Source organism: Mustela nivalis (assembly GCF_964662115.1).
Source record: "Mustela nivalis genome assembly, chromosome: 19".
Lineage (NCBI taxonomy): Eukaryota > Metazoa > Chordata > Mammalia > Carnivora > Mustelidae > Mustela > Mustela nivalis.
In genome coordinates, this window is record NC_139038.1 from 21,523,205 (window position 1) to 21,535,287 (window position 12,083).

At 48.3% G+C, this 12,083-nt stretch overlaps 1 protein-coding gene and 1 long non-coding RNA gene across 2 annotated transcripts in view; one reads left to right on the top strand and one right to left on the bottom strand.

Moving 5' to 3' along the window:
* Positions 1 to 12,083, top strand: part of SCNN1B (sodium channel epithelial 1 subunit beta) — a 57,135-nt gene that overhangs the window by 16,189 nt on the left and 28,863 nt on the right. The gene's annotated exons all lie outside the window — the stretch shown is intronic.
* LOC309854968 overlaps positions 1 to 12,083 on the bottom strand; it is a 44,254-nt gene that overhangs the window by 8,725 nt on the left and 23,446 nt on the right. The window contains exons 7-8 of the long non-coding RNA XR_014306504.1: positions 3,832 to 3,934; positions 3,249 to 3,464 (exon numbers count right to left, since the gene is read on the bottom strand). This is a non-coding gene — a long non-coding RNA (uncharacterized lncRNA). The remainder of the gene's footprint in view (positions 1 to 3,248; positions 3,465 to 3,831; positions 3,935 to 12,083) is intronic.

Genomic DNA, 12,083 nt, shown 5'->3' on the forward strand with positions numbered 1-12,083 from the left:
GAGGTTGAATGACTCTAGCATATTAGAGGGCCAGAAGTGTGGATGGGAGAGAGGGGTAGGAGGTGAGTTTGGAGGGGGCAGGGGCCAGGCTCACCGGCCCTTGAGGCCATGGTAAGAAGTTTGGGTTTTACTCTAGCCGTGGCAGGAAGCCACTGCTAAGCTGGTAGAAGGAAGACTACAAGGACTTTTTGCCAAAAGTGCCAGACACTCACCTTTGTCTCTGCCTAATTTAAAAAAAAAAAAAAAAAAAAAAAAACGTTTAAGTTACCACAGCACCAGTTCCCTTTCACCTGGAGAGAAGGATTTCTGAAGCATCCCTTGGTTGGGGGAAAAAAACTAGCTTTACTCCTAAGCATAAATCATTCCTACTTGGGGGCAGCGGGGCGGACTCCCGGATCTGGTCATTCCCGGTCCCAAGTTCAGGATGGGGTCTGCCAGTACCTCACTCCTTGGACTTCTCACCCTCATGCCCACTGGTCATTTCTCTTTTTACTACTTTTACTGGTCTGCTTAGGGCTGCTCTGACAAAATAGCACAGATTTTGTGGCTTAAACAACAAAAAATTATTTTCCCATGGTGTTGGAGGCTGGAAGTCCAAAGTCAAGAGGTCAGTAGGGTTGGTTTCCCAGACGCCTCGGCTGGCAGATGACCGCCTTCTCTCTGTGTCCCCACCTGGTCTTTCCTCTGGGGGTGCATATCCCTCGTGTTTCTTGGGGTGTCCAAATATAGAGACCAGTCGGATTGGCTTAGGACCTACGCTCCTGCCTTCATTTTAACTTCATCGCTTCCCTAGAGACCATCACTCCAAACACAGTTCCATGCTGAGGTCCTGGGGGTTAGGGTTTCGACATCTGAATCTTGGGAGAACACGGTTCAGCCCGTAACACAGCTCCGAGTGACAGGTGGACGGGGGTGGACCAGGTGCTCCTCTCCCCTCACCTACGAGCAACGGTGATATTTGGAAAGTTGAGGTGAAAGTCACCTTCCAGCTGGAAAGGTCTCCAGCCATAAACAACCCTTGCGACCCAACCAGGGCAAAGCAGCTGATTGCCAACTCTGCCCCCAAACCCTGAAGTCCAGACATCTTCACTGAGCACCTACTATATGCAGAGTTCCAAGTTCATGTGAAAACCTGTCCAGGCGCCTCCCCACCGTAGGACAGATTAGAGAGGGGTATACAGAGCCGTGATAGGAGGCAGATGGGACCAAATGAGATAGGAGGGGTTGGTCTGCAGATAATATTCGGTTATGGAGGGAGGAAGAGGCCTTCCAGTCAGCGAGGAAAGGACGCTTCTTGGAAGATGTGGCATTTGAGCTGGGCTTGGGAGAAAGCCCTCCAGGGAAGAAGCAGCATGAGTAATCGGGTGCTGATGGGCATATCCGGAGTACCCGTGCTGTTCAGCGAGTGGTCCCAACCGGATGCGGGTGTTAGAAGCTTGCCCACAGACACTCGTCCCTCTCTGGGGGCCAGACCCTCTTCAAGCGGCTTCATATTTACAGTTTAATCTCCACACCAGACCCAAGGATGTAGCTACTAGTCTCTGCTCGTTTTACAGAGGGGACAGTTGGGGCACAGCGAGGAGAAGGCAATTCAACAGGGTCCCACAGCGAGAAAGGGACAGAGCTGGGATTCGAACCCAGACTCTCAAACACTACCCCATGTTGAAGGGAAGTGAGGGGACGTGTCGATTGGGGCGTATCGTCAGGGCATCTTCAAAGCCAGCCGAGGGTTGAGCCTTCCTTCTGCAGACACCTGGAGCCCTTGAAAGTTTGTCACAGGAATGCGACCCAGGCAGCTGAGCCTCTGGGAAGTGCAGTCCCGAAGCGGAATCATTCATTTAGCAAGCCAGGGAAACTCCCCGACCGGCACCTGTCCTTTCTAAAGCAGCCTCGCCTATAAGAAGGTAACCTTAGCAGCCACCCTCATGTTTTCATCTTTCTTTCCCTTCATAATAGCCAACATTTAGTCAACACTATATCAAGGGCTTTACAAGCATGATCTCATTGTAATCCCCACTGAAAATGAAAGCCCGGCGAGGGCAGTGCTACTGCCGGCCCCATTTACAGGGGAGACAACAGAGGCTCAGAGGGGAGATTGGATAGGTCCAAGAAGCCATCCAGGTCCAAGGCGGGCTCACTCCGAAGTCCACCATTTTGGTAATTAGTAGAATAATTTGTGTGTCCCAATGGGAACCAGAGAGAGAGGCTATAGAGCTGGACCCACTATGTGAGCCTCAAGATATTATCAGGTTGATATTACTTTCGGAGTCTAGTCGGGAGCACTGCATTTTACTCCCAGTAGAATAAGGAACTCCTACTCCACCTCTACCTCCCCCCTCCCCGCACCCTTGGAGTCTTCCAGGGCTGGGCGGAGACCGCCCACTCCAATCGCCTCCACCCTTGGCAGGGAGAGAAGCAGGGAGCACATGAAACGGACCACATTCTTCCCTGGCGGCTGTCAACACACATCACCCACCCTGGGCGAGTGGCCACCTGCTTGGTGGTGGAGGGGCGGAGCCGTGGGCTCGTGGCCTCACCACTGGCACCCCCCAAGCCATTCCCCCACTTAGGACGAGGTGACATAGCTCCTGGCAGCAGGCCTGGTGGGTGAGGTGTTTTCTCATGTAACTGTGATCGTACAGGATAAAGAACTTGGTGTAGCCAAGTCCTCAACAATAAGGAAACCAAACACAGCATGAAGACTCTGTCAACAAGAGTCTGGAAGACAGGAGCCATCCAGGATGTGCAAGCTCGGAGGCTGCCCCTCCTCTAAAACCCATCCGTGGCTCACCCCCTTCCTAGGAGGAAAGGCAAGGTCCTCCTGCAGAAATTGTGGAAGAAATGGTCAGGCCACCCGGAACCCCAGGCAGATTTTCCTAGTGGATAAGAAAGCCTTCCTTTGGGGGTTTATTCAATATTCTTGAATTTAAAAAAACTCTAAGTAGCAGAAAATTTTGGAAAATTCTTATAAATATTAGAACATTAGCTCAAGTGTACGTCCAGTCTGAGCTTCCCTTGCAAGCCTGCGTTGATCCCAACCAATCCAGAATCCCACCCTTTTCCAGAGTTCCATCTACATTCTCGGAAGCCTACATTTAAAAAAAAAAAAAAAAATTCTTCCCTAATTCCCAATGCCCTGATTACCACTTTTCCTGACAGTCGATGTTTCCACGTACACAAGGGTCAGGCTTCTGATTTTTTGCCTTTACGATGGTGCAGAAGTGATAAACATTTGGTAGAAACCATACCTGGAATTTTGAACTTGGATCTTTTCCCGGGCTGGTGATACACGGTGCGATCCTCTCTCATGATGCTGGGTAGTGGCCGGAGGAAGCCACAGCGTCCCGTCAGCCACCCGATCCTGAGAGCAAACAGTCAATCTGCTTCAACCCTTCTACACCTCGACGACTGGCCTCTTTCTTGCTTTCAGTGTAGTATCCGATCGAGTACGGAGATACTCAACACTTGAATATAAAACAGGCTCTGCATTAAACGATTTTGCAGAATTGTAAACTAATGTTAGCGTTCTGGGTACCTTTAAGGCGAACTAGGCTAAGCTGTGATATTCTGGAGGTTATGTATCAAATGCAGTTTTTTTTTAAGATTTTATTTATTTATTTGACAGAGAGAGATCACAAGTAGGCAGAGAGGCAAGCAGAGAGAGAGAGGAGGAAGCAGGCTCCCCGCTGAGCAGAGAGCCCAACTCTGGGCTCGATCCCAGGACCTTGGGATCATGACCCGAGTGGAAGGCAGACACTCAATGGACTGAGCCACCCACGCCCGCCCTAAGTGTATTAAATGAATTTTTGACTTAGAACATTTTCAACTTACTGTGGGTTTATCAGGACGTAACCCCAGTGTAAGTCGAGAAAGATCTGTGGTTATGATATCACCTTTATCCACTGACATTCTCTCATAAGCTGTTTTCCAGGTTCTATAAAAAAATCATTTTCTTATTACACAAGCAAGATAGGTTCATTGTAAAAACATTACAGAGCACAGATTAAATGAAAAACATTCTTTTTTAATAACCCAGGATCTTTCCACTGAAACATAACCACTACAAACATTTCGGTTGATCTCACCAAACTTCTTTTCCCGTACACACAGTTACCTATAACCCATACTTTTGTTTTAAACAGAAATAATTAACCATCCTTCTTAAGAGCTCTTCAGCCTTTCATTGTGTGCCTCAACGGTACTCTGGCCCACCCTTCTGCTCTGTTGTACATTTGGATTTTCTTTTCTTTTTAAGATTTTATTTATTTATTTGACAGACAGAGATCACAAGTAGACAGAGAGGCAGGCAGAGAGAGAGAGAGGTAAGCAGGCTCCCCACTGAGCAGAGAGGCCGATGCGGGGCTTGATCCCAGGACCCTGAGATCATGACCTGAGCCGAAGGCAGAGGCTTAACCCACTGAGCCACCCAGGCGCCCCCATTTGGGTTTTCTTACTGCAGGCATCTTTGTCCCTGTAGAGAAGCCCGGCAGTGAGAGTTTTATCCTTACGGAAGATAAATCCCCTTTCAGTCCTGTGGCACTAGGTCAGCCGCAGAGCAAGGAAATGACAAACCAGGATCCCCAGGTCCTCCAAGGTTTAGCATATTGGCCAGAAGGCCAGATGAATGCTTGTTTCTCCTTCAAAAGGCCATTAAGGGGGAACCTGGGTAGCTCGTTCTGTTCAGTATCTGCCTTTGGCTCTGGTCTTTGAGCTCCTTGCTCAGCGGGGAGCCTGCTTCTCCCTCTCCCTCTGCCCGTTTCTCCTGCTTATGCGCTCTGTCAAATGAATAAATGAAATCTTTAGAAGGAAAAAAAAAGCCACTCAAAAAGAAAGAGGGTTTTTCCGGCAGCTGTCGTCCATCTACTGTCTCGGAGCTCGTGGTCTTCTCGCTGGGGCAGTAGGACAAGCTTCCCCGGGGACAGGGACCTGGTCGGGGAGAAACCTACCCACCGCCAGGCACCACGGCTAGGGGGTTGTCTTTGAGTTGCCAACGGTGAGGTATTTTATCTAATCTGGCGAGTTTCTGAGGCCAGGGAGGATCCTTGCTGAGTCTGTTCTGCCTGCGCAGTGTGGCGTGGACAGATGGTTTTCAGATGGTGCGCAGACAAAGATGAGTCTTTCATCTCATCAGGGATTGCTGATATTGAAATGTCTTAGAAAACATATATAATTAGTGACATCAGACCTGTGATTTTGTGGACACTCTGGCTTAGGACAAAGCTGAACTAAGTCTTTACGTAAAAACAAGAGTAAGTCAACATAAAGAAAGATGGTACCCAGATAGGGCGCACTTTGTGAAGGCAGCTCCCAGCGCCTGGGCCCTTCTGCTCTGAGCTCATCCTGGGAACAGGGAGCCCGCCAGCCTTCCTCAGCCTTGTTCCTAACTTGCCTTTGCCACCAGAGGCCTCTGTCTTCAGAGGCAGCTTTTCAGAACCTCTTCCCTCCTCCAGTGTAAGCTGGATTGAGAATCTGGAAGGTACTGGAAACGGTCGGCACAGACGCATCATATGAGTTCCTAAAACCTGCAAGCTGGTCTGGTCCGGTCACTTTGGAACGTGGCAGTCCTGCCCTGCCACATCATGGTAACTGCCTCGGATGGTTTTGTCATCCGTGCCACAAGTGGAGCGTTTATTTTGGAAGTGAGTTTTTTTTTTTTAAGATTTTATTTATTTATTTGACAGAGAGATCACAAGTAGGCAGAGAGGCAGGCAGAGAGAGAGAGAGGGAAGCAGGCTCCCTGCTGAGCAGAGAGCCCGGTGTGGGGCTCGATCCCAGGACCCTGAGATCATGACCTGAACCGAAGGCAGAGGTTTAATCCACTGAGCCACCCAGGCGCCCCATGGAAGTGAGATTTTTAAATGGATCTGTGGGTTGAAGATTTTCTTTAGACTTTCCATTGTCACGTTGTCATGTAAAGAGGTCCCAGGGGGCTTCCCGACCATTGCTGACGATCCTATTTATGAATGTGGGAATCTTTAAAAATAAAAAAAAAAAAAGGGGATGCTTCTAGGCTTTTGACTCTTAAGTTATTGGCTGGAGCTGGTAAAGGGGACTCTTGGGAAGCGGGTGGTGGACAGTCACCAGGAAGAAGGTCCCCAGGTCAGTGCCCTCAGGATATACTGCAGTTCAAGTTTCCTCGTCCTTGGGGTCTCTGTAATCTTTCTAACTTTCACCATCAAAAAAATGAGTTCCCATACCATTTGCACATCACCACGAAAAGCGGGGTGCCGTTTGTGTGGTTGGCATCACGCCGCAGACGTGTACTTAATGGCTGCCATTTTCTTTCCCTATTTGGAAAGCCGTCGTGTTTTTTTCTCAGTCGCACAGGCCCTTGAAAGAATAGAAGTGCATTAGAGCTGGTGCTTGTAAGTTGCTGTGAACCAGGCACGGTTCTAGGCACCCTCAGAAGCAGGTGTCATACTGTCCACGGTATTCAGATGAGGAAAGGGAAGCAAAGACACGCCGTGTAGCTTGCCCAAGGTTGCACAACGAGCTGGCCTCAAACCCAAAGCTTGGCTCTAGCACCTATGTCCTGAGCCACGAGCCTGTATAATCATCCTGGGCCCGCTGATAGTTGGGGAGGAAAGCAGTTGTGAGCCGCTCTTCTTGGGGCCCTGGCTGCCTTGTTACCACCAAGAGGGTCTGTCCACCATGAGTGTGGACCAAGCGTTCCCTCCCACATGCCTCTTTCTTTTGGAGGCTGTGATTGCTTCTCGTGTAGTGCCTGAGTGGCACAGGCATATGGGGTGTGAGCTCTGACCAGCGGGGTCTCCAGTGCCCCAGGCCTCCATGGAGCTGGCAGGGGTGGGGGTGGCGCTGGGGCAAGGGGAGAACCTCAGTGGCGGCGTCAGGTCTGGAGACCAGACTGGGTTTCCAAGACTCTGCTCCCTGCGAGGCGTGGCCCGTGTTCTGCACCAGCAGCAGCTTGGAGCACTTCCCCGACGCCATGACTCATCTGCCATCCCAGGACCAGCCGGACTGGCACAGCCGGGCCGCTCAGAGCTGGTGGGTGGACAGGATGGAGCCTGGCGTGGGGTTAGGGTGGAGACGGTCGCAAGCCCTTGCCCCGCATGCTTTGTCCACACCCCACGCCCCCAGTGCTGCCTAGCGTCCAGGGTCACTGCTCTCTGTTCTGAGCTCTCCTGGGCTGTGTTCACTTGCCCCCATCCCCCAGCTTGACACAGCCGGCCTTCCACAGGGAGCCGTAGCCTTTCGGTCCCCAGATCGCCCAGGGTTTGGCCTCGCCACCTGCATCCTTGAGGGCAGACTGGCTGCACAGAGGGTTGGGATGAATCTACACCAGCACGAGGTCTGGGTTAAGCAAGGGGCTTTGTGGGGAAACCCACAAGGCCAAAGTCGGCCGAGCGGAGATGTTTCTAATCTCCACGGCTCCCCACCATCCTGCAGGGAGGCACGCTGGGGGCCAGGATACGGGCTGAGGTGGTGAGGGCTCTAGTCCAGGGGAGGGACCCGCAGCCTCCTGGGTCTTCCTTCCCATGGGACAGGAATGTGGCATTGTCAGTGCTGTGTACATGGCTGCTGGTGCTGGCCAGGCTGGGTGCAGGTGCAGCTCTTTACAGAAGTTGTCTGGAAAGCCAGCTGCCAGCCATTGGGGACCACTAGAGACCCAGGGACCTTGGGATTTCCCTGCCAGGGAAGGGTCCCTTCCCACAGGAAGCCGCCCGCATGCCACTTCTCCAGTGGGTCATTTCTCCACCAATGACAGGCCCAGCAGCCCAGGACAGCAATAATAATTCTGCTCCTTAAAATAACAATGATGATGATAGTAATCACACTCAGCAAGTCTCAAGACTTACTATAGGCCAGGCACTGTGCAAAGTGCTTCCCATGAATTATCTCATTGAATCCTGACAACAACCTCGTAGGCACAGGTACTGTTATCCCCATTTTACAGATGACAGAATTAAGATCTGGAGGGCCAACCTATTACTGTCATGGACCGAGGCCCTCCCCTGAGGAGCCAGTGGAACCAGGCCTGAGCTGGGGTCTGACGCCATCCACCCCTGATGGGAACCCAAGTCCCTTCTGGGTCCTTAACATCCAGCATTTGCTGGGCTGCCCAGGGCTGTGGCATGAGCTTATCTGGGCTGAGGACTCCTCTCTGCTCTTTGAAGGTGCTCCCTGCCCCTGTGGTAGAGCGGTTTGCACCCTACCCACTCCCCGGCAGCCTGTCACTGGGCCTGTGAGGTCGTTTCCAGCTTGGGGGGATTACAGGGCCGCCATCACCATCCATAACGGTGTACAACACGCACATAGCCACACAGTGCAAGCACGCACATCTGCACGCGCCAAGAGTGGAACCTCGGGGTCCCGGCTGCCACATTTTAAATGCACTAGAGCCTACCAGATACTCTCCAAACGACTACACCAACTCAGACCCCAGCGGCATGCCAAAGTGGGCTCTTCCCCAAAACTTGGCCAATGCGCCTGGTGTTAGAAAACATTTAATCTCTGTATCTAAGGGATGCTATGCAGATTTTTTTTTTTTTTGACCGAACTCCAGTCAGCATAAATTCTCAAATGTAGTTGCTCTTTTTAATTTTTTGGTTCTGTCTCCTGGGGGCATATAGGCTGTAGAGAGGCAGGGATTGATTGATTTCTTTACCCTTTGTTTATTGTTATTGTTTATTGCTTGGCACCTAGAACAGCGCTGGTCTCGCAGTAAGGGCTTCGTAAGTATCTGCAGACCGGATAAATGAATAGATGAAACATTGACTCAATGCAGAAGGAGTCACTCTGATTTCAAAGGCCTCCTTCCCTGCCTGTGCCCCCAGTCACCCACCATCAAGGTGAGCCAGAGGCAGAGCTAGATAGAGATTTTATTTATTTGTTTGAGAGAGAGCGCCTGAGCAGGGGGAGGTGCAGAGGGACAGACTCCCTGCTGAGCAGGAGCCTGGCATGGGCCTCGATCCCAGGATCCTGAGATCGTGAACAGAGTTCAGAAACAAGTGACTGAGTCACCCAGGTCCCCCGACTCTTATTTATTGGTAACATTAATGTTCTACTCACTTCCCCCTTTTTCCAGTGTTGTAATGAACTCATGGATTTTTATGCATTGAATATGTTTCAATTAATTGCATTTTTTTAGAAGATGCTCAAATTCTCCCATCTTTGCCAGTGAGGACCCCTTCAGGGAGTCCTTCTGACTGACCCCAGGAGTCTTTGATTCCCTTCCTTTGCTTTCTGGTCTGAGGCATCCCAGGCTCAGCCTGTACATTTCCTTGCACCAAAACTGGTGTCAACCATTTCTCCAAGAAGCCCTGGTTCCGTTTCGTCAGGAATGGTATTTAGAGACCAAAATCTGGGTGCCTGGAATGCACCTAATATTTGCATTAATAAACAAATGACACCCAGGGTATGTCCTGGCCCCTGGAAGGATTCTGACCACTCCCCTAAAAAATCCTCTTCACCGTCTCTAGCCTGGTACCTTGAGTCCCATCCATGACTCCGATCCTGACCAGGTGCTCGAGAACAATGAGTCAGTCATGTTCTGAGGCTGCCTGCCCTAGGGCCGGCAGAAACATGAAAGATTTTTCAATAACCAGAGTCAAATCCGTTTTCAGGCTAACCTTCAATTAACTATAAAAATCCAGCTGCCCAGAACTTGTATTCCCTGATAACCTTGGATAATTGAGGTTTTACTGCAAAACATAAGTACAGGGGATTTTAATAAAGCATGTGACCTACAATTTACAGGGGTCACAAAGTCAGATGTCCGCCTAAGCCAAAGCAGGGAATTTGAAAAATGAGTAAGAAATGAGCTGAGCATATGAAAATAGGGAATGGAGGAGATTTGGGATGGGCCGGAAGTATATTCTCCGTCTCAAGGGGGCGCTGCCACTGTTCAGTTTCAGCAGAATGTTGCCCCATGGGGACAACTATCAGGTATTTGTGATTTTTCAAAACATAAAGAAAAAATCTAGATTTTTGGGTGCCTGGGTGGCTCAGTTGGTTAAGCGACTACCGTCAGCTAAGGTCATGATCCCGGGGTCCTGGGATCAAGCCTCGGGTGGACTTCCTGCTCACTGGGGAGTCGGCTTCTTTCTCTGACCCTCCCCCGCCTCATGTTCTCTCTCTTTTTCTAATAAATAAATAAAATCTTTTTTTTTTTTTATGAAAAGTCAACATTTTTAAGATGGGCACTCTCATAATTTTCAAACGGCAATGGATTTAAGTGTTTCGTTAGAACTTTAAATGTGTTATATACAATACGTCCCCTCCATTGTAAATATAGTGTTTGAAAAAATACATAGTTTGATGAGTTTTCACAAATGCATACATCCAGCTAACTACCATCTCACCCAAGATAGAGAGTAGTTTCATAACACCGCCCAAAAGTTCCCTTGTGTGCTTTTCTACTCAATCCAGTCTTTACCCCGGACCCAGGGAATCAGTGATCTGCTTTCTGGCCCTAGAGATTAGTGCGTCTTTTCATAGGACTTCACCTAAATGGAATCAGATGCTACATACTCTTCTATGTCTTGCTTTTCAAACTCGGCACATTTCCTTTGGTTCTATCCACCTGTGTTGGTGTGTGTCTGGATAGTCGGTTCCTTTTTACTGCTGAATAGTACCCCATTGTATGGATTTGCCACAATTTATTTATTCACCTGCTGGTGGCTGTTTGGCTTGTTTCCAAGGGGTTATTAATGAATAAGGCTGCTGTGAATATATATGTACATGTCTTTGTGTGAACATGTTTCCATTCTCTTGGATAATTAAGAGTGGAATTGGCACGCCATAGGGTAAGTGTCCATTTAGCTCGCTGGGCAACCACAGAACGGTACCATTTTGCATCCCAGCCAGCGGGTAGGAAGAGACGTAATGGCTCCACACCCCTGCTAACACTGGGTATTGACCGTCCTTCTAGGGGGTGGGAAATGGCGTCTGCGGTTTTGATTTGCATTTCCCTGTGACTAATGATGTTAAGCATCTTTTCATGTGCTCATGGGCCATTCATGCATCTTCCTATATGAAGCATCTTTTCAAATCTTCTGCCCATTATTCTGCCAAGTTGTTTGTCTTCTTATTTGGTTGTAAGAATTCTTTATTCTGCATATGAATTCTTTGTCAGACATATTATTACAAGTATTTTCTTGTAATAATTTTCTCCTAGTGTCCTGCTCTTTCATTTTCTCAACAGTGTGTTTTGAAGAGCAGATTTTTATGTTATATTTTAATAAAGTACAATTTATAGTGTTTTTTTTTCCTTTCATGATTCATGATTTTAGTGTTCTATCTAAAAGAGCTTTGCCTACCCTAAGATTGCACAGATTTTCTCCTACATTTCTTTTTTTTTTCTCTCTCTCTCTCTTTTTTTTTTCTCTCCTACATTTCTTCTGGATGTCTTATAGTTGTGTCTTTCGTGCTTTAGGTCTCTGATCCATTTCAAGTTAATTTTTGTATAATGTGGGGTAATAGTTGAGATTCACATTTTCCTACATGGATCTCCGTTCGTTCCAACATCTCTTGTTGAAAAGACGATCCTTTCTGCATTGAATCAACTTGGCACCCTGTAGATGTATGTCCTTACTCTCTCTTCTATTCCGCTGATAAAGATGTCCATCGTGACACCAATATCACACTGTTCCGATTATTGTACTCTATTCTAAGTCTTCATATCAGGTAGTATATGCACTTCAACTTTGTTCTTCCTTTTTAAAACTATTTTTTTCTTATTGTTCTTTTGCTTTTGCATATAAAGTGTAGAATCAACTTGTCAATTTCTGCAAAAAGTCTACGGGATTTTGATTAGGATTGAATCAACTCGAGATTAATTTAGGATTGACATCTTAACAGTATTGCGTCTTATGACCCATGAACATGGTATATCTTTCTATTAGGTTTTAATTTGAGTGATTTTTTTTCTTTCTTTCTTTCTTTCCTTTTTTTTTTTTTTTTTTTTTTTTTTAGGGGTTGGGGAGAGGCAGAGGGAGAGAGAGAATTGTAACCAATCTCTACACCCAGCTTGAACTGCAGCATGGGGCTTGATCTCACAACCCTGAGATTCTGACTTGAGCTGAAATCAAGAGTCAGACACTTCACGTGCCCCTTAATTTGAG